Source organism: Arvicola amphibius, chromosome 1, assembly GCF_903992535.2.
Source record: "Arvicola amphibius chromosome 1, mArvAmp1.2, whole genome shotgun sequence".
Taxonomy (NCBI): domain Eukaryota; kingdom Metazoa; phylum Chordata; class Mammalia; order Rodentia; family Cricetidae; genus Arvicola; species Arvicola amphibius.
Genome location: NC_052047.1, coordinates 109351651 through 109373607, shown reverse-complemented (window position 1 = coordinate 109373607; position 21957 = coordinate 109351651). Strand labels below are relative to the sequence as shown.

The 21957-nt window shown below is 45.6% G+C and overlaps 1 protein-coding gene across 4 annotated transcripts in view; it reads right to left on the bottom strand.

Moving 5' to 3' along the window:
• Ppfibp2 (PPFIA binding protein 2) overlaps positions 1 to 19631 on the bottom strand; it is a 159454-nt gene extending 139823 nt beyond the window's left edge. For all 4 annotated transcript variants that reach the window (XM_038322355.1, XM_038322336.1, XM_038322346.1 and 1 more), the window contains exon 1: positions 19464 to 19631. The gene's annotated coding sequence lies outside the window, so the exon portion shown is untranslated. The remainder of the gene's footprint in view (positions 1 to 19463) is intronic.
• Positions 19632 to 21957: the final 2326 nt, after the last annotated feature.

The window sequence follows — 21957 nt, the reverse complement described above, 5'->3', positions numbered from 1 at the left end:
GATCTTAGGCAGCTAATGGCTGCTGGGAGAAGGAAGAGACATTTTCTTCAGTGGTGTAGCCAACAGTGAGGTATCCAGCTCCGGTAATTAACATGCCCCTGTAAGCAACCCCAACGAAATTCATGAGGTCACCAAAGAGAAAAAAGATATCACAGAACAGTATAGAAATGCTTTTTCTGGAAATGCTCCATGATACACACCTTTACAAATCAAACTTCCTCCCAATCTGCAACCAAGTTAATAATAAGTTAATAATAATAATTACTTATTATTTATTGTTTTGCTGACAAACTGGTGCCTAAGCATGTCCAGAATTAACCTTTTAAGAAAAACAAAGTAATCAATCTTACTAGGTTTTGAACTGCTATATTTCCAGTTTCTCTTCATGATCCATTCATGCCCTTGGCTCAGAACAGTGTGTGGTAACTAAGTTTTAAGAACATTCACGAGAAGCAGTGAGGTATTGAAAACAATGGGTGTTGCCCCCCCCCTGCACACATACAACCTGTGGATATAGACTGGTAATATCTGATTGTGACTGTGTGCCCTTATGAGTCAATATTGTGAGAAAACAATTCCTTTCTTTATAAGAATCTTCTAAAATATTGATTAAAACAAAAGTTTGTCATTCCTTCTAGAGACCGTAGCTGCTGTGCAGTTCAGTACAGAGGAAGTCTTTATTCAGGGGATCAGAACTCTACAGAACAAATCAGGTTCCGGCTCAGTCTCAGGTAAAAGACACCAAGGTTAGTTCCCTTTCTTTCCTGCAGCTCTTCTGAAAGAGCGATGGGATGAGGAGACGGTGTCAGTGGGAGTGGAGGAGAGGACAATCAGGGCAACAGGAGATGAATACAATCGAAATACATTATAAATATATATGAAAATGTCATAATAAAATCCAGTATGTATAACTAAAAGATGGCTAATAAAAAAATAAACAAACATCAGAAGACCAAAGACCAAATCTTTCCAGATTCAGCATGCAATACTACTTGGGCTCTTGCTTCTGTTAGAGGAAAAGAGGGCGTCTCCACCACCAGCCTGGCCTTCCTGGGAGTCATGAAGTCACAGCAAATGTCAATACTGCCATACAGCCGCAATGGCAAGTGAAAGCCTAGGCCCTGAGCATTCCCACGGGAGTCTTTGGACAAGGTCAATCAAGCTTCAGCTACTGGCTAGGCTAGGTCTACCTTCCTTGTCAGGATCAGCAGTGAGTGCCTCTGGGTCTTGGGCCAGGGCCACGACGCTGAGGTTTGTTTGCTGAGGATTCTGAAAACATTATGAGCTTAACTCCAAGACGTGCACGTTGAAGTCCTAACCCCCATGTCACTGTATTTATAAGATGATTGCTTTTGGAAAGAAGACCATTAAAGGGATAATTACATTACAGTGAGACCTAATCAGACATAATGACCCTTCTTAGAAGAGGCTAACCACTAGGCATAAAGACCGTGCAAAGGCACAGTTAAAAGACAGCTAGCTACCTATAATCCAAAGAGGGAGGACATACAAGAACCAACCCAGCCAACAACATGATCTAGGACTTTTAGCATCCATGATTGTGGAAAAAAAAAAAACACACATATCTCCCACTTTTCTGATTCTTATTTCTGGCAGCCTGGACAAACTCAGGAACACTCTTCTTTGTCCTTGGATACATAGTCAGGGAGGATCCTGTGAAGAAGGCTATATCCTCCCTGGAGTGATTTTAACATCCTGATCCAATGGTGTTTCCCTCTCTTAGTCTATGGGAGATTTCTGCTTCATGCTCACACAATAAATATCAAAGAGCAGGCATTTCTTAACACTTATCCATATTCTTTGTTAGTCACTTCTTGGGTGAACTGCCCTTAGGAACTAAAACCATGTAATCAGGGCAGACCTCAGGTTACAAAAAGGAGGAAACTATTAGACCTGCAGAAATAGCAGTTTTCAAGCTGCACTCAGGAAACCAAGAGCCCTAGGCCCAGCCAGCTTTTCTTCAACCCAACACAAGAGCTCCTGCGTATCATTTGTGCAGGGAAGGTTAGAGCGGGGCCTGTCCCCTAACCTTAGCTGGATTCGTCACTTAGATCACTTCTCTGCCTGTGAGTTCTCAGGGAGGGACCTTCCCAAGAATAGGGAGCCAGGAATCCCCTACTTGTTCATGCACTGCTGCAGGCTAAAGAGAGGCCTGTGCTAGTTAGGTTCCTATTGCTGTGATAAACACCATAACTAAAAGCAACTTGGAGAGAAAAGGTCTGACTCCATCCCTGAGAGAAGGCAAGGGAGGAACCTGGAGGCAGGAATAGGGAAGCAGAGACCATGGAGGAATGCTCCTTACTGGTTTGTTCCCAGCGGCTTGCTTAGCTACCTTTCTCACTTGGCCCAGGCCCACCTGCCTCGGGATAGCACCACCTATAATGGGCCTGCTCCTCCTACATTGATTATCAATTAAGGAAATGGTCAACAGATATGCCCTCAGGCCAATCTGATAGAGGCAATTCCTCAGCCAAGGTTTCCTCTTCCCAGATAACTCTAGTTGGTATAGAGTCCACAGAACTCGTCAGCAGCAGCCTGCTGGAGCAGAATTCTGCATGGCATAGCCCCTCTCTTGCGGAACCATGCAGTCTCATTCTTCCCAAGGAAATGAAAATGACTTGAACCCTTTCTCCATAGCTCTTCTCTCACATAAAACGGCCTTTAGTCGCCACGGAAGATAGGCCAACCATTCCCCCAAAGTCAAGGGAAGAAGTGAAAAAGGTATTGAGACCCCTGTGACTCAATTCAGAAGGGCCACAGCAAGGTCAGGCATATAAATTCCAGGTTCCTGTATATCATGCCACCCTACCGGGAGTCTTTGGAAGTTCCTTTATTACCAAATAAAGATGGGGTTTCCCTCCTCCAAAATAAGAGGAACAGGAGCAGCAGAGGGAATCCAACTCTGTCGTTGAATTGCTATAACAATGTCACCATAACTGGACAGGTAGTTTATGAACAACCCAGATTTATTTCTAATAGTCTGAAGATGGGGAGTCCAAGACGAGGAAGATTTGGCACTACCTGGTGAAGACCCATTTCCTGGTTCTAGCTGTACATGCACACAATGTAAGAGACTAGCTTCCTTTCTCAGGCCCCTTTTATAATGGACGAACCCCATTCACAAGGGCTCAGCTCCCACATCTAACCACCTCTCAGAGTCCTACTTGATACCATCACCTCGAAGGTTAGGATTTCAAGAAATTAATACAGATGAGGAGAACATAAATATTCCAGTCATAGCAAAGTTGGATGGACAAGCAATTAAGTTCTAATTCTGTTCAGTTTTGTTCAGTTCTACCTTAGGTAATATATATATATATATATATATATATATATATATATATATATATCAACATCTCAGGCTCTTGCATATTGGGGGTATTATTATACCTGATTCACAGAAGGCTGGACAGTGTGATAGGAAAGAGGACAGAATAAACACTCACATTCAGTACTGGACCAATAGATCTGCAATGCCCTGCCTCATCCCACTCAGGGAGCACCTGCTTACTGCATTCACTATTCCAGAAGATGGATTTGGCCAAGACTCTCTGTGGCCAAACTGTTTGAAAAGTAACCAAATACCTCCAGGCCAGCCTCAACATGAAGTGTTGAGTGGACACAGAGTACCAGCGCTCAAACACAGGACATGTGTTCTGAATTTTCTGGGTCTCTCTCTAGCATAGGCTGACAGAAAAACAGTAAGGCCAAGGCCTTTCTGAGTTGAAAGTCTCTTACAGATCCCACGTCCACTCTTAGATATCACTTATCCGCCCTTACAGTCCTATGCTCTTTGCTGAGCCATCTGCCAGAGACTTAGCAGAGAACTGCTGAGGGAAAGGAAGCAGGCCAAGTTCATGAGGCTCAAGAGTCACTTAAGGACTGATTTGAGTCATAACCAGAGAAAAAGATCTGGAAGGCACCCATCATGGAAGCTAAAGCCCTTTAGATTTACGTGGGTAAAGGGCCATGTTCTGATCTCATTCACAGCTCATTTAGTCTTGAAACCGCAGGACCTCTGTCTAGTGTACTGGTACCAAGAATGCCCATATCAAATCCAGTGACAACTTTGAGGGATGACATCCAAGTGGAACCAGCATCCTAGAGAAGCCCCACAAATGCTCTTTGTGGGTGTCATACTACGAGACGGACATCAGTACCAAAGAAGGAATCAGTCCAAGAGTTAGGAAGACTTAGGAAGACATGGCAGATACCAATGATGCAATGGCGCACTTTTCTCACATACCTTATGACTCTTTTCATTGGCACCATTCCTCATTCAGTTGTCGTTTTAGCTAAAACTGTCTTTTCAATGTGAGTAACCCTGACACCTGAGTGCTGGATTGCGACAGCAGGGCATCCCTCAACACTTTTTAAGTGCTCTGATTTGACAGGTAGGACATGAAAGTAGAGACTCTCTCTTCCCAAGAAATAGCATGAAATCTCCAGATATTATAGACTAAATACTCCCAAACCTTCTTGATCTGAGCAGTCCCTGGATTTACAGCCTGCTAGGCTGACCTTCTCAGGCTTTCTGGGCTGATGGGCAGCTTTCACAGGCTCGTGTGGAAGACAGAGCAAAGCATGGCCTGGAGGACTAGAGCAGGAAGCAGCTGGATAGAGGATCAGAACCAGGGCCCAGCCACTCAATGATAAGGACCAGCTGGCTTTCCAACAAACAGAATCAGAAAGATCCCTAACTTGGACAGCTCCCGCCAGCGCCCACCTGCTCAGAGCCCAACATGGCATGCATGGGAACAATGTTGTCCTTTCATGCAGGGGTCCTAGTACCCACTCCAAACCTCTGGTTGGGCAAGCTCTGGGCAAATGCTTACCACATTGTATCAGCCAGGCTTCTCCACCCCCACAGCTTCACCTGGGTTACCGCCCACATTGTCCTGACTCTCAGCTCTCACTATGGCCTTCCAGCCCACTCCAGCGCTTCACTCTTGCTAAATATCCCAGGGTCTTAAAATGATGGAGTTGTTGCAAGGGATGTGACTAATGATGAAGTAGCTAAAGTTAAGGTACATTTTGTACACCCTGAGATGATCAGGATCATCATGTCCTACTTTAACATATTTTCTTGAGTGGGGGGAAATAGAGGAATTTAGCTAAGACTTCTGAAATTACCTATAGTAGTGAGGGACTAATAGTTTCTCTGATACCTTTAAAAAACAGCAACATAGGGGCGGGAAGATAGCTCAGCAGTTAAGAACACCTGTTGGTCTTGCATAGGCCCTGGGTTTGGCTCCTAGCACCTACATGTGGCTCATAGCCCCCTTGTAACTCCAGTTCCAGGAGATCCGAAGCCCTCTTCTGGGCTCTATCGGCACCAGCACACATGTGGTGCACATACACACATGCAGGTACTTACCCATACACACACACACACACACACACACACACACACACACACACACATAAATTAATTAATTAATTAAAGTCCTAAAAAGAAAAGATCATCAATGTGTTACTGTTTTTGAGTTCTGCTAACTAGGACTAGAATATGTTTCATGACATTCCAGACACACCTAGGTACTTCAAGGATTAACATGGTCAGGCTCATGCTGATTTGACCATCTTCCTACCTTGTCATCATTAAGGGGAAAAAAAGTATTCAGTATAATCATCTGTTTAATCTAGACTCTAAATGTGGTGACAATGGTGGGAACATCATGAATTTAGGGTCAGGACGACTGAGTATAAATGTGAAGCTAGTCACCAGTTAGAAATCCCTGGGAAACTCACATGCGGTGTCAGAGTCCTGCAGAATTCAAGTTTGAGGGGCAACCAGTGAGGTTTCAGAAAGCACAGCCCCTGCACTCAATGCCTCAGGCATGGGGCGTGCTTACTAAATGAGAATGGTCCATCTCTGGTGCTCAGCCTTGTTGACTCCTTGGTCAACCTAATCACTGGCTGTTCTCTACATACTTAAGTTCCAGCTCTTAAATTCCACAGGACGGGATGACCTACTCAGCTAGAGCTCCCACTATGCCTGCAGAAAATGGTCTGAAAATTATCTAGCAACTGAAATAATGTGGCTAAAAGACTTAGAAATTACTCTCTACCTCATTCTTTATAAGGTAGGAGTTTCCCCAGACCTGATAGATAAGCTCCCACTGTGAGCCAAGCTCTCTCTGGGCCTTCCAGTCCAGGCTACATACCCCTCGGGCATCCACATTGCCTAACCACAATACCCTCCTCCTTCTTGCCATCCACCACACCCCACCCAAAACCTCAGCCTACTTGTATAAGACTCTAGTGACCACAGCCTTTCCCTGCCTGCTCTTGGGGCTGAAACCTCACTGTGGCCCAGGCTGCATTAAGTCAGACTTCTCAGTGCTTTTACTGGGTCCTTCTACACCCACCATTACCTGAGAGTCCAGGGTCTTGGGTCACATCGTCCCTTTTCCCTTCTACACCTATTATATTCTCTTGGATGCTGGAGAACTAATGCCTCATCATATCCTAGGATGTCATGTTTTTACAATCTTCACAGGGGGCCTCGTATCTGAAAGAGCATTCAAAACCCAGTCGTAATGGGGCCAAGGGCAGTATAAGCAGAAAATATACATGGTTCTTACATCTTAAGGATCCTGGTCAGAATATCAGCCTACAGGATATTTACTTAGAGGCTTTCCATTCTCCTAATCCATCAGCCTAGGACTCGAGATAGTGAGGCTTGATGACTGCCCTTCTCTAGCCTCCTGCCCTTGCTGGACCCTACATTCCTAGTTGTCTTGGCTCAGGAGCTATCAGATATTCCCAACCCTAGACAAGATAAGCCTAGCATCTCAGTTTAGAACTGAAAAGCACCACCCGCCTCCCATTCCATGCCACAGATCCAGATTCTTGTTTTATGAGACAAAGTCTCCCTCTATAGCCCCAGGCTGGTACAGAACTCACTCTGTAGCCCAAGCTGGCTCAGAACTCAAAGTGATCCTCTTGCCTCAGCTTCCTGAGTGCTGGGATTAAAGACACAAACCATCAGGCCCAGCTTCTTTATTCTATTTTTAGCCATGAAAGGTTTCTTCCTTATTTATTTTACCCAGTTTTCTCAAGTATACCTTCTGTTCTCTTAATTCACAGCATTTGATTGACCAAATATCTCTATATTCTCTCTTCCCTCACACCAAACCCTCCAGCTGCCCAATATATACAAATCTGGTTTTATAGAAGACCCAGCAGATCAATCCTACTCCTTCAAAATCCTGAGACCATTTCTGTTAATACCACAATGCTGCCTCTCCTGTTACTTTACCTACTGCTTCCTAATGGATACCCTTCAGACAATGTCCTTGCAGAGAGATTCTAATGCAAGCTCTAAGACAGCTTCTTGTTGTAGGCTGCTTGTTCATTCCCAGCTGCTTAGACTCGAAATAACCACACAGAAACTGTATTAATTAAATCACTGCTTGGCCTATTAGTTTTAGCTTCTTATCGGCTAGCTCCTACATCTTGAATGATTCCATTTTTATTATTTTATAGTTTACCACGAGGCTCATGGTTTACTGGCAGGGTTCAGCGTCTGTCCCTGGTGGTGGCTACATGACTTTTCACTGATTCCACCTCTTTCTCCCAGCATTCAGTTTAGTCTTCCCCACCTAACTGCCCTATCACAGGCCAAACAGTTTCTTTATTCATCACCTCCCCTTTACAGTATCCAGGGATACTGTATGTTATTGTGTTGTCTTTTAATTGTTTGATGGCTGAAGGAGCAACAATTGCTAAAAGACATTTGATTATAAATGCTGCTAGATTAATCCAACCTATATATTTGGAAAATGCCTTGACTTCAAAATTTAAGTCAAAAGATATGTTACTTTGGAGAAGAGGTTTTGCTTTTGTTTCCACAGGAAATGAGAGGCTGTGGATTCATTCTGGGTTAAGAAAAATCAGGTTTGATCAAGGAAAACCCTCTGAGAAATCTCTCATAGAAGCGGATGGCCCACATGTCTAAGTTCTACATCCAGAACAGCCTCAAGACTGCTGGCTGAGGTGATCAAGCCTCACAGAATATTCCAGTCAGGACTTGACCATAATTCTAAATTTTCTTTAGGTCCCTATAAGATTATCAGTGTCCCCAATCAGCAGGAAGTAGCTTAGAAACTGTTGGGGGCTGTAGACCCCCAGACCCTGAATTTCTTGTAAACACCTTGTTATGCTTGCAGCTGCTCTGAGCAAAACATCTTGGTTTCCTGGTTTGCAGCTGCTCTGAGCACAAGACCCTCAGGAGTTCCTGATGGCCTGTGCTGGCAGCTGCTCTGAGCACAAGACCCTGATGGCACGGGAGTGATTTCTGGTAGCTGCAGCTGAAAGATCCAGAGAGCTGAGGCATGGCCAGAGTACTATATAAGCTGCCCCTGAACACAATAAAGTGGTCATTCTTCGGGAATTCAAGGATGACTCATGTCTCTGTCTCTGTCTCTCTCTCTCTCTGTATGTGCGTGTGTGTGTGTGTGTGTGTGTGTGCATGTATGTGTGTGTGTGTGTGTGTGTCTCAATCTCCAGGCCCTTGCCTGAGACTTATATCCAGTCCTGTAATGCAGGCAGTGCACTACAGGACGGTAGTACAGGTGGACAGTACAGAAAACTATGCCCACATTCCCAAAAAATGGACTATGGATGTTTGTCTTTGTTTGGTGTGTTGGTTACAAGTTGTTATGGATAACGGTCAGGAAAAATGCTAAACAAGGGAGATTAGATTCACAGTTCTTGTCTTGAAAAAGAGGGGGACTGCTGTGGGACAAATCTTACCCTGTAAAGATTTGACTTGTAGTGTTAAAAAAAAAAAAAAAAAAAAAACAGATTGGCCAGGCAAGAGGCAGGAAGTATAGGTGGAGCAATGAGAACAGGAGAATTCTGGGAAGAGGAAAGGCTCAGTCTGCAGTTGTAATCCAGACACAGAATAAGATGAGACTGCCTTGCTGATAAAAGGTACCAACCCACATGGCTAAGACAGACAAGAATTATGAGTTAATTTAAGATGTAAAAATTAATTAATAAGAAGCTTGTGCTAACAGGCCAACCAGTTTATAATTAACGCAGGTCTCTGTGTGCTTCTTTGGGACTGAACAACTGTGGGACTGGGTGGGACAGAAACCTGGGTCAACATCTTCTGGGCCTAGAGATAAGCTTGGCTTACCTGGAATTTTGTTATTTATACTATTGTCTAATGTAACCCAGGTTGGCCTGGAGCAAGTTCAGGTGTGGCTAAGTATGGAATTCTTATCCTCCTGCCTCCATCTCTAAAGTGGTTAGAATTACAGACTCGTGTATGTCTACTACCCCATCTTAGGCAAGGCTGGGGATTGAACCTAGGTATTCTGGTATGCCATGCCAACCCTGTACCCACTAAGCTGTATCACCAGCGCTTTCAAACTATATACCTGCCTCCTCTTTAGTTTCCTTTACCCTCACTTCCCAGAGCCCCCAAGTCCCCCTAACAGAAGCGCAGAACATGGTAGCTGCCTCATTCACTTGTGTCTCATCCCTTATGCCTTCCTGCCTCTTTTCTGGTCGTGCATGACAAGAAAACTAATTTTACAACATTTGGGGGGGTCCCTCCTCTGACTTGTCTCGATGTGATAAATCTCAATAAATTCAAGGAAATGTCTCCTCTATTTCTATTAATGAAACCAGGCTAAGCAAATTTACATGGGCTTTTCCACATGGATAGTGAAGAAACAGAAAAGTTGATTCCAGGAGCCTAAGGACAGGACTTTCCCCTGACCCAGACACATCGTATTGAGCTGAGCTCTGTATCTGAGCTTGTCCGGCCTGCTGGTGACCAGCCACCTAGAACTGATCCGCTATAGACTCTGCTGTGCACTTGCCTCCTGGACTTTCTGCTCCCCTGTACCATGGCTGTCCTATGTCACGTCTGCTGCTTTCCTCTTGAATGTTCAGAATAATGAGGGAGACTGCAAGGTTACTTCATGACGTGAACTGCTCCTTCTGACAAAATGCTTTCCTCAGGCTTCTTGAGAAAGGAAAACTAATGATAATACCATTTACTGTCTCTCTACACCATGCCAAACACTCTAGCGGGCAATGTCTGCAGCATCTCATTCAATCCTCATGGGCCTCCACTGCTGTTAAGCCAATAAACAAATGAGGAACTTAAAAGCTCAGAAAGGTAAGCAGACTTGCTCAAATTTGCAGCCCTGAACCTGTGCAGCACGGGGATTTGAATGGAGAGCCGTTTGATCCAAAGTTGCATCCTAGATCTGCCAAGGTCCTTAAGAATCAGGCAGACCCAGCCTTCATGATGGAGAAAAGCAGCTGCCTCCTTTAATGGAATGAGGGGGTGGGGAAAGCAGGAGGAGTCAGTTTCTTCCCTTGCAGAAGCAGGACAATAATCTGCGCCCCAGGCATTGTCTGCACCAGTGAGCTGGCACAATGAAAACCTAGACAGACGCGGGGATGTTGTTGCTGTTACCAGGCAAGCTGTGTTGCATCAAAGAACCAGATGTTTTGGCGGGGTGCAAGAAGAGCTTATGTAATAAAACCTTTTCATGACACCAGTCAAGGTCAGGTGTCAGAGCCAAGAAGTATTCCTTTGTTCTGGTTAAATGATGACTGAGCAAAACTTGCCATTTTCTCCCTAAATCACAGTTTAATTTCTCTCCTCTAGGCATGCCAATCCACTCTCCCCTATCTCCCTTCCCCCTTGTTGCTCCTATCACTCACAGAATTTGGGGTATGGGATAAGTTTGATGCCACACACCCCCAGCATGTCTGAGGCAGTCCCACCATGCTGGGCATAGTGGTGTATTTGTAATCCCAAAGCTAGGAAACAGAGACAAGAGGATCCCTGGAGCTTGCTAGCCAGCTATCCAGGCCTAAACAGTGCAAGAGACCCAGGGAGAGACCTTGTCTCAAATCCACAAAGGATTAAGGGTGTGTGCCACTATGCCTGGCAGGGAAAATAAAGTGGGTAGCTCCTAAGGAAAGAAGCCCAAAGCTGACCTCTGGCCCCTACATCCACTTCACATACATGGCCCGACATGAACACACAAAGAGACAAATTATTCATGTTGCAATATATAAAATTAAATTCAGTACTCAGGAACCATAAAAAATCTGTTTCCCAGAGATGGGAGCCCTAGGTGGTAGTATGCATAGTCCTGAGTTGGAACCCTAGCATGGGGTGTTTCCCAGAAAACTACATATGCTACCTCTGCTTCACGAGATAAGCCCTTGTTAAACATATCAAACAGGCAATTCCATTATTCTAGCTCCACTGGAAGAGTCTTTTTTTGTGATGCATGGCTCTGCCTTGGTTGCCTCCAGAAGCAGTCCAGTATTCATGGAAAAGCCTCTTTGTCTTATGTGTTAGAGAAGGAAGCTGATAGAGGAGTCCTTTAGACACAGACAAGAAACAGAGGTCTTCTTGGTCTGAGTTGTGGCTCTTTCCTGTTTCCAGTCCTTTCTTTTCTCTCTAGGTTCCTATACAACTCTGCTCCACAACACACAAACACACACACACACACACACACACACACACACACACACGCAATCATTTATGCTGCTTTTATCAGGCAACCCAGCATCTTTCTACCAAAAATAAACTAAGCTAGAGATGTTTGTTAAGAAGGCCTCTTGGGACTAATGGGGGAGGGGGGAGTTCAAGAGGGGATGCCCAGATCTCCCTGGGAAGGGCAAACAGAAGAGATTTTGTGAGTGGACTGAGGGCAGGTGGGGAGGGGAACATGAGCAATTAGGTCGAGGAGGGGAAGTACCGAAAGAGACTGGAAAGGGTGGTCATTTCGGGGCCAGGTAAAAACCTGGCATAAGGGAATCTCCCAGCAATCTACAAGGATGACCCCAGCTAAGGCTCCTAGCAATAGTGAATATATAACCTGCACTGGCCATCTCCGGTGACCAGGCAAGATTTCCAGTGGAGTGACTGGAACACCAACCCAGCCACATAATCTTCAACCTAGGTCTGCCCTGCCTATAGGATATGCTGGGGTAAAGGTGGCCTAGAGATTGAGGGAGTGACCAACCAAACTAGTCTAGTTTAAGACCCATAACACAAGAGTAAACCCACCTTGACACTGTCTGGGGTACCAGAACCCACAGGCTGGATGTCCCAGAGACCCGGGATAGAACCAAATACACCTGAAGAAATGTAATTATGCCTAACAATATTCTGCCATATTGGTGCCTAGCCCAACTCTCATCAGAAAAACTTCATTCAGTAACTGATGGAAACAGAAACAGAGACCCTAAGCTAGACATTCATTATACTGAGATGGGGGAATCCTGCTGAAGAAAGGGAGGAAAGATTGTAGGAACCAGAGGGGTCAAGACCATCACAAGAAAACTCACAGAGCCGGGCGGTGGTGGCGCACGCCTTTAATCCCAGCACTCGGGAGGCAGAGGCAGACGGATCTCTGTGAGTTCGAGGCCAGCCTGGTCTACAAGAGGTAGTTCCAGGACAGGCTCCAAAGCCACAGAGAAACTCTGTCTCGAAAAACAAAAAAAAAACAAAACAAACAAACAAACAAAAAAAAAAACAAAAAAAGAAAAAAAGAAAACTCACAGAATCAACTAACCTGGGTTCATAGAATATCACAGAGCCTGAATCAACAACCAGGGAGGCTGCATGGGGCTGATGTAAGCCCTCTATATATTTGGGACAGTTGTGTAGCTTGGTCTTCTTGTGGGACTCCTAATAATGGGAGCAGGGACTTTCTCTGACTCTTTTGCTGGTTTTTGGGACCCTATTCCTCAGACTGGGTTACCTTGCCCAGCCTTAATACAAGCAAAGGAGCTTACTCTTACTGCAACTTGATATGCCATGTTTTGTTGATATTCATGGGAGGCCTGCCCTTTCCTGAACAGAAATGGAGAAGGAGTGAATTGGTGGGGGTAGACAGAGGTTGGGGGAAGGACTGGGAGGAAAAGAGGGAGGAGAATTGGTTGGGATGTAAAATTAATTAATTAATTAATTAATTAGTGTCAGAAATGTCAGAATCATGATTGGAGGCAGAAGAGATGATTCAGCAGTCAACGGCACACATTGCTCTTGCAGAGAACCTGAGTTCGATTCCCAGAACCCATGCTGGCCTACTCAAAACCGGCACGCACTCATTCTAGCTCCAAGAGAACCTGACATCTAAGGCCTCTAAGGGCACTTACACTCACATGTACATACCTACACGAATAAACATAAAACAAAAAGAAAATATTGAAGGGGATGGAGAAGGCAATGACTTCCTGAGACACCTATGCAGTCACTGGAGTAGCCCTCCAGCTCAAAGAGGTCCTTGCCCAGCCTGAGATGCCCAGCTGCATCTGACTGGTACAGTTCATAGTGCACTGTGAAATTACATCTTCACCCCTGGAGAGGGAAGGAGGCTTTTTAACTATTCTTGCTAAACACCCTCGGGCAGTCAGCAGGGCTCTGAGTATTCCTCTGAGGGCAAAGAAATCCCAGGATTTAGATAACTGCCTTCCCTCTAGAATCTTTATCTCTGAGAGGAGACAGTTACACTCAAAGAGGAGCCCCTAGGATTCCTCAACAGTGGAGAGGCCAAGCATTCCAAAGTCACCAGGAGTAAATAATCTTTGTTAATGGGTTCTCCTCCCACCTTACATCTGCATAAGTCATTCCTAAGCCTTGGGCAACCTAAGTCTGCAGTCTTTGCCTATCCATGCCACCTTACCAGATTTAAGTCTCATTAGGAGGACAGGACAAAGACAGTAAGTCGGCCTCAAAACAAGATGAGGTAGAAACTTGCAAGAAAAAGCCAGGATGGCTAGCTAAGTTCACTCTCAAAGTAAATCCCAGCACAGCAGAATGACTGTTTGGATTTGCCAAGTGATAATTTCAACTGTGCCAAATGCATTAACCTACCTCTGCCTTAGCAGATGGAAGTGACCTCTGCCTTGAGGTCCATGACAAAGGCAAGACCATCCGTCCTGGGAGGCCAGCAGCTGGGAAGTCTGGCTGGTCAGTGAAGTCTAGAAAGGATGGGTGAGGAGGAAGAAATTCTGACCTCACAGCCACTGAGTCTCTCAGAGAGACTTCCCATTCATCACACAATCACCAGACTGAGGACAGGAAGTCCTTATGACTGGTTTGCTGTCCCCAGCTAGCTATCAATCTCAGCACCTTCCCATCGTTTCTCTCATCTATTCACCACAGTAGCAACATCTTATGGAATGTTGAATGTGTCCCCAAAGTTTGTCTGGGAGAGAAGAGAGAGTTACGGCCTTAGAATATACATTTCCAGTAAACTGGTAAATTGATTAATGGTTACATCCCCAGAAAAACCTGAATATGCACATAGCAACATATACAGAATAGAGTTCTTCTTATGCCATAAAAAGCACTTCTCTACCCAAGCAGCCCCTCCTATGGAAAGGCCTCAAAACCAAAAACTGGCTCCTGATGATATGATAGCGGCCAGGAGGTAAGGAAACCTGGGTCTGCAACTAAGAATGGGCGACTTTGGGTAGACTGCTTTGAGCTTTACCATCCTCTTGAGTAAAGTTATAAAGGGTAAGCACGAAGCTACCCAAGGCTCTTCTGATTTTAAAATGTATCAACACCTTCTTTTCCTTCCCTCTTCTAAATCAGAAAGCCTTCCATGGTTCCACACCTTTCCACACTCACCTCATCCTCTGCCAGTCAGTATCCAATATGACTCTTTTGTCTCCCATAAATACAGTCATTTCTTGGCATGTTCACTTCTCCATTGCTATGGTCATTGCCTTGATTCAGAACCCAATATCCTCCTATGGGTTACTCCAATAACATGTCCTTGTAAGTAGTCCCACGAGTCTACTCTTCAAAGCCCAGAATCCTGAAGACACACTTGCAGAGAGCCTTTCCATTTTACTCATAGCTTTCATTGTCATCAGTACAAGAGAAATTCTGTTTTAGATGAGTTTTAACATGCTGCCAAGTACCTGAGAGCTCTGTGTGTGTGTGATCATACAGGCCAAATTTAACTCTTTAGCTCCAACCTTCAGGACCTTCCACCATCTTTTCCCTTCCTGAGCTCCAGCCTATCCTCTCCAGATGTTCCCAGGATGTAGAGCCATTTCCACTGAAAGGAAACACTTCCTCCTGGAGGGAACAGGAAGCTGGTGAAACTTACCTAGTGGGTACTTGGGAGTCTCAGTTGGGAAAGTTACAGGACACATAAGCCCCGCCCTCAGGTATAAAAGCATTAAATAATTGCTGAAGAAGACACTATCTAGTTGTGCTGCCTGCAAGTAGAGCAAGGAGCTCCAGGGGTGCAGCCTTCCTGCATGCTCACCCACACTATAAAGGATGTAGCTGCCCTAAGTCACCCACACTCCTATCAGTAACCCCTCATATAATCCATTGGTTCACCAAGCTAGGCTTGGGCGGAATCATTTCTTTAGTGTGTCGTCAGCATCTTATCTGGGTGGAATAGGCAACTGTTCGTGTCTCCCCAGGAGAGTCATACAACACCCTACCACACCCCATGATTCTAGCCACTGAGCCATTCTTCCTTGAGCCTGCCCTTCCTGTCTTTGAACTTGTTCCCATTCCTCCCCTTCTCTCTCACAAAACTACCTGCTCCTTCTCTCTTTACAGAAGCTAAACCTGCCAGCCAATGGGACCCAAACATATAGGAAACACTTGCTAACAACCCTTGCTGATAACTGTTAAGTATCTCATACAAAAGTTGGTGTAGCTATGTTCAGAGTATGGACAGAGAGATGGAAGGAACATTGCAGAGAGCAGTTTCTATTGTAATTCACATATATTAGTAGAAAGAGTGAAAGGACTTGAAAGTGAGGGGGTTTCTAGGGTTCTCATCACGTTACAGAGCAGAGACAACAGGTACCCCCAGGAAAAGGCATCTGTCACATCTTGCATAGGGCTATACAATCTACAGGAGTTAGTCAGTGTTTAGACATTGCATCTATTCTGTTTAGATTCATTCTTCTCAGATCTTCCATTAAGGATCCACCAGGGGATTTTAAGAAGAAAAGGATCATGATCAGATTTGTATTTCAGACTCACAGCCATGCAAAAATCATTGTCCAAAGATTATAATCTTTGGATTATAATCATAGTTTGGATTATAAGCATAGTCTCCTCAAACAGAGAGGCAAAAAGGAGAAAGACAGTCTAGCTCCTCAGTTTGGGGTAACAGTGTAGAGAGATTTAGGAAAAGAATTAGCCTAAAAGTTCACAAGAATATTATAGTTTATCTTATCAGAAAGGCAATCTTATCCTACCTATATCTACATTTGTGTTACAGACTTGTACAGGTAAATATAAGGTTACTATATAACATGGGGTTAATAAAAGGCATCGTACACAATGAATGCTTAGCTCCTGCATGCATAAATGTGCACAGGAACACAGAGAGGAAATGAAAGCAAGAATTACCAAGGAGCACCAAACCAATGACGTTAAGGTCCAGAGAAATTTTCAATTTGCTGCAGAGTCTGAATGCCTCTGAAGTCTGAGGCCTTCTGGAGATCTCAGCCAGCCGATAGCTCAGCAGGTTGCTTAAGGGTACCCATTGCCTCTAAGGCTTTTTATCACAAGTATCGAGATAATAGCAGTCCCTGGAGTGAGCCACTAACAGACTGCTCATCAGACTGCCCTTTAAGATTTTATAAAGGGACAGAGCTCACCTCCTCTAGATGCCAAAAATAAACACACACAGGTGCCTCTAAGCACAAACAAAACAAGATACTAGGATAGCAAAGGGCAAAGGAAGTGGAACTCCTCCGAGGAAGGAGGAAGCAAGAAAAACAGTGACTCAGGAAAACCCAAACCCAGAGTTTTAGTTTTAGTTTTGTGAACATTAAGGGGTGACCATCATATCTCCCATGGAGGCATAACATCTGGAGCTTAAATGTTTAAAAGTGTCACGGGTACTTGCGGTCATTCTTTCTTCTCATATTTTCAGTCGGAGCTCGATGAGGGGATTTGAAACAGGAATGAATCGTGAACAGAGCTGTATTTCAGGAGGGGAAAAAAGGCCTCACGGACAAACACAAATTAGCTCCCGACCATTACCGTCTAAGCAGCAAAAAAAGGAGTCTCCTTGCCTCCAAAATTTAAGTAGGATTCTCCAAAAATGATTCCTTTTCCTAGAGTCTTATTCTGCCGAATCAGTATGATTGGGACATATGGGGTTGACACCTCCCACTCCTTGGCCCTGGTCCTAAAGACTCCGTATTCCTAGGATCTCTCTTGTCTGCACACTTGACTCTCCTCACATTCACCTGAACTGGCCTGCTAGTCTCCTAACTGGACTCCCAACTGTGGTCCTCCTCCAAGCAGGGCCAAGTCCAGTAGCCTATCCCACCTGACTGTTACCTGCCTAGGACCTACTTAACCTGAATAGTTGGGCAAACTCCCCCAGGCATGTCCAAGGCCTTCAGAGCTGCACAAGTTTGTAGATCACTACTTTGAATTCTTGCTACAGACAGGAGAGTTTCAGGTTCGAATCACCGAAGGTCAGGATCTAGCCCAGACCCACATCTAAAGAGCATCAGGTGACTGTCAGGCTTGTGTTTGAAGAGTGCTGATCGACAATGTACCATCTGACCACTCACTACACAAATGTTTACTGGAATGCTGTCAGTCTGGGAGTTGAGAAGGTCAAGGTTCAAGGTTCCTAACTTTGATAAGCTCAGCAGACCACAAGTCAGCGTCTGCTTACCCAAGCATTGATGCCCAAGGCCTCGCACCTGCCTCAGGTGCCAGCTGGAACCATTCATTTTGTGTGTTGTTTTGTCAGCCACTCAGGCCAGGAACCAAGAAGGACCAGTAGCCACTTTTTGGAGCCACCCCTAATGTCTTCCTGTGTCGTACCTCACATAGATGATCCTTCTTAAAACTATCCCAGATTTTCCTTATTCTGATGAAAAAAGGAAAAACTAAAAATTCTGCAAGTTTGTTCTCATCTTCTCCTGCCACTCTGACGTGTTATCTCTCACATTATCGATTTACTCTTAAAATCATCTAAACTGGGCGTGGGTGGCGCACGCCTTTAATCCCAGCACTCTGGGGGCAGAGGCAGGTGGATCTCTGTGAGTTCAAGGCCAGCCTGGTCACAAGAACTAGTTCCAGGACAGGCTGCTAAGCTACTCAAAGAAGCCCTGTCTCAGATTTGAGGCCAGCCTGGTTTGCAAGAGCTAGTTCCAGGACAGGCTCCAAAGCTACACAGAGAAACCCTGTCTCAAAAACAGTACAGCTACCTTATGTACCTTAGTTACATCAACTCATGGTAGCATTGAGCCTGTCTCAACTAGAAGCAATAAACTAAAATTGGCACATAACCAAATCTCAAAGTAATACCACTAATATATTATGTGAAGGCTGGAGTTGTTGCTCAGTGGTAGAGAGCTCTTGCTGACCTGGCATTCACCTGGTCCTAAATTAGTTCACCAGTCTCCATCACCACTAGCATTAAATAAAATCCCAAATGAAAATAATGGCAAAAGACTTAACAATATTCTACTTTAAAGTCATTTAAATATGAATGTAAATAGAATATGAACGGACTGGTTCTCCCAAGGTGAAGAAATAATTCCTAATCAGATAACATTTTTGATATACCAACAGTAATCCAAGACTGTAGGTTAATTAGGTCTGTGGTTGACTTTCTTCCTGTAGTTGAGTATTTAATGTCACAAAATACACAGTAATCTTATAAACACAACAATCAGTTGTATAATCAGTTCAGGACCGAGAGAGATGAAGACTGATAGGATTAAGACCAAAATATGGAAGAGGAAGATAATGATGCATATAAGTATCTTAGTGGCCTAAAAGGAAGAGTTGAATGACTATTTGACCAGAACCTTGGAAGTGCTTGTTTTTAAACACAAAACCCTATTTTCATCGGAAACTATGGGTCTGGAGTCAGGATGGAAGGAGGGAGAAGAAGCCAGTTTTTAAAATAGAAGTATCCCAACCCCGTTCTACCGCAACTCCACGCCTTGAGCCTTTGGGACGCCTGTTGCACTTAGTAATTGGTGTACAGAATTGCTCCTGGCCAAGGCGCTGAGGATCAAAACTCTATAGAACAGGGAGAGTAACCTGAGTGAACCGCCCTCAACTTCCTCACCACCTTGGGAACTCCAGCCGACGCCACTGCTGCTCTCATGGGGCACCAAGCTGAGACATAAATGCCCGGAACTACGAGATATCGGAGCACCCCAGTATCCCGGGACCACTACAGCACCTGTAGAAGCGCGGGGCTGGTGGCACATTCGGAGCAGGGTGGGGTGGGGAACGCAAGCAAATCCACCGGAGTTACACTCTTCTCTCAATCTCCCAGGCAAATAAGTGGGTCCCCAGGTCTTGAAAACGTTCGGAGGTTAAAGGCCCGCGAACCTCCAAACTACCCTTGTGTCTCTCGGATCTGGGCGTGCTCAGTCCCCGGGATAGCGGTGAGCTGGGGCCAGGAGAGTCTACTGACCTGGATGCCTGAGCGCTGCTTCTCTCCGGAGGCTCAGGTGTGCGGTCGCTGCCGTGTCCCTGTCACCTTCCAACATAAGAGCAGAGAACTCAGCGACAGGCCACTGGCCCAAGGATCAACTGCCAACCAACCAGCCGACCTGCCAGCACCGACCCGGTCCGGCGCCCACGTGACGGCTGGTCCGGGAGTGAGGCTCTCTGGCTGTTGGAGCCTTGCCCCTAGGACCGCCCCTCTGAAACCCCGCCTCCCTCTCCGGCTGTGGCCCGCTGGGACCCAAGAGCCACAGTTCCAGTTCCACTTGCTCCTCAGCCCCGCCCCCCAGGCAGCACTCCGCGTGCGAGTCTCAAACTCCACCCCTCCAATGAGGCCACGCCTCTCCCTGGATCCAACCCACTGGTTGCACCTCGGACTCTCCCCTAGGCACTTCCCTCCTACCCCACCAGACTCACTTCTCTAGGTCTCTTGTGCTTCTGCAGTCTGTCAGCACTGATCCCAGGACGCTTGCACGCGCGCACGCACACAGACACAGACACACAGACACACACACACGCGCGCGCGCGCGTAATTTCTCATGACCTCTAGTGGCTGACAACCTACGAAGAGCTCTGGTGTCCTGTCTCGTGAATAACACTTCCTGTGTCCAGCAAGGTCAGGTGCCAGAAAGCCAAAGAAAACTATGGTGGTGTCTGCCCATTGGGGCTGGATTTTTTTTTTCAAATCCCAAAGACTGTGCCCTGGAGACGGAGGAGTCCCAACACCTACTTCCGGTGTGCAGGCCTGTGATTGTATCACAGGTGCTTGTCCTGCTGGGGCCTCCAGGGACCGGCTGCTCAGTTTAGCTGCTTAAAATCTCTAGGTCCGCAGAGGGCAAGGACACCAAGGACTCTGGCAGGAGTTGCTCCTAAGCTGAATCCATTTGCTTACACCCGAGTGTTGACAGATTCTACAGGACATGACTTTTTTTTCCCTCAACCCTGGTGGTCTAAAATTACTGGTGTGGCCAGAGGATTGCACGTGTGAACAAAACCTAAGCACTCTGGCAAACAGGTGTATGAGCAGTGCAGGGACCTGGCCAGCAGCAGAGCAAAGGCAAAGGCAGCATTGAAAAGCTGGGGCCCCTGAGATGCGTGTCACAGCAGGATACCCTTTGGTTCTTTCACTTCCTTAAAATAGCTGAGAGGCCTTTGGAGACAGCCTGCCTGTGCAGTTCATATGAGTTCATGTGCCTTAGTGGGCAGTTCCAAATCCCACGTGCAGCCTAAGGAGGCCCAGTTTCTTGCCCAGGCCCCCTGAAACTGCTCATATTTTCTCAGAAGTATGCAATTATTTTTGCAAAATGTTGCATGAAATTGGCTTTCTCAAACTTAGATGCAATTGGGGAAGGAGCTTTAAAAAGACAGACGTTTTCCTCCCAGCTCCAGAGGGTCTGGTTTAATGGCATTAGCGAGTATAGGCTGAATAGTAGGGTTCTTAAAGCTCCCCAGCTGATTCTCATGTGCTACAATGTACTAACCAGTAATGTAGTTCATGGAGACATCATCAATCCTCATTTCAATCCAGCTAGCCTAGAGCTGAAAAGCACACATGTGAAAGATACTGAAACAGGTGTTCCAGCTCCTGCATGCTGTTAGGGAAAATAGCAATGAATAGGTCCTTCCTGGAGAACATTTCTTCACCTAAAAGAAATATCCTCCCTGTGGGGATTCTGTGTGCCAGGGTGAGCAGTTTGGGATAGGTATATCCTGCAGAGCTGTCGTTTCCAAGCACTTCCCATATAGAAGCCAGACAGCACGCTACATGCAAACTATTCTCTTGACCTCAAAGGAACCATGTATACAGGACTCACTCCTTTGATAACGCCATTGCACACCCTTCAATGTGAGTAGGTCACTTTCTTTGTAAGGTAGGTAGTGTGACTTTACCCATAGAGCAAGTATTGATCCTGGATTCATTCATGGAGTGATTACATCATGATTATTCTTTCATATCGGCCTTATTCTGCATAAGATTTGGGCTCACAGGGCCATCTCATCAGAACTGTGGGTGATTCCTTTCTGCCAACGATCTACTTAAATGGTATGTGGTGGTGGCGGTGGGGAGGGGGAGGGTCTCCCTTCACTGCCTGTGATCCCAGCCTGGACTTGGCAAAGGCAGACAAACAGCTGCAAGCACACAAAGCAAGCCTTCTCATGTGACCAACCTGGGAAGGCAGAGACCTTAGCACATGACACGGGCTGGCACTGTGGCCTCACTTGTGACCTAGACTCAGTCAAATGGGACACACATGTGGGAAACACTTTGCAGATGCCCCTCTCAAATACCCTCTGTGATGCCCGGCATGCCTGCTCTGGCTGTTTGCCTGCTCCCTGGTTTCCATCCAGACAAGTATATTTACCAAGGGCCTCCATGAGTTAGGGAACATTTTACAGTAAGCCCAACATAGATACTACTGGAAAACTTTGTGCTGAGGGAATATAGGCAAATATAACCAAAT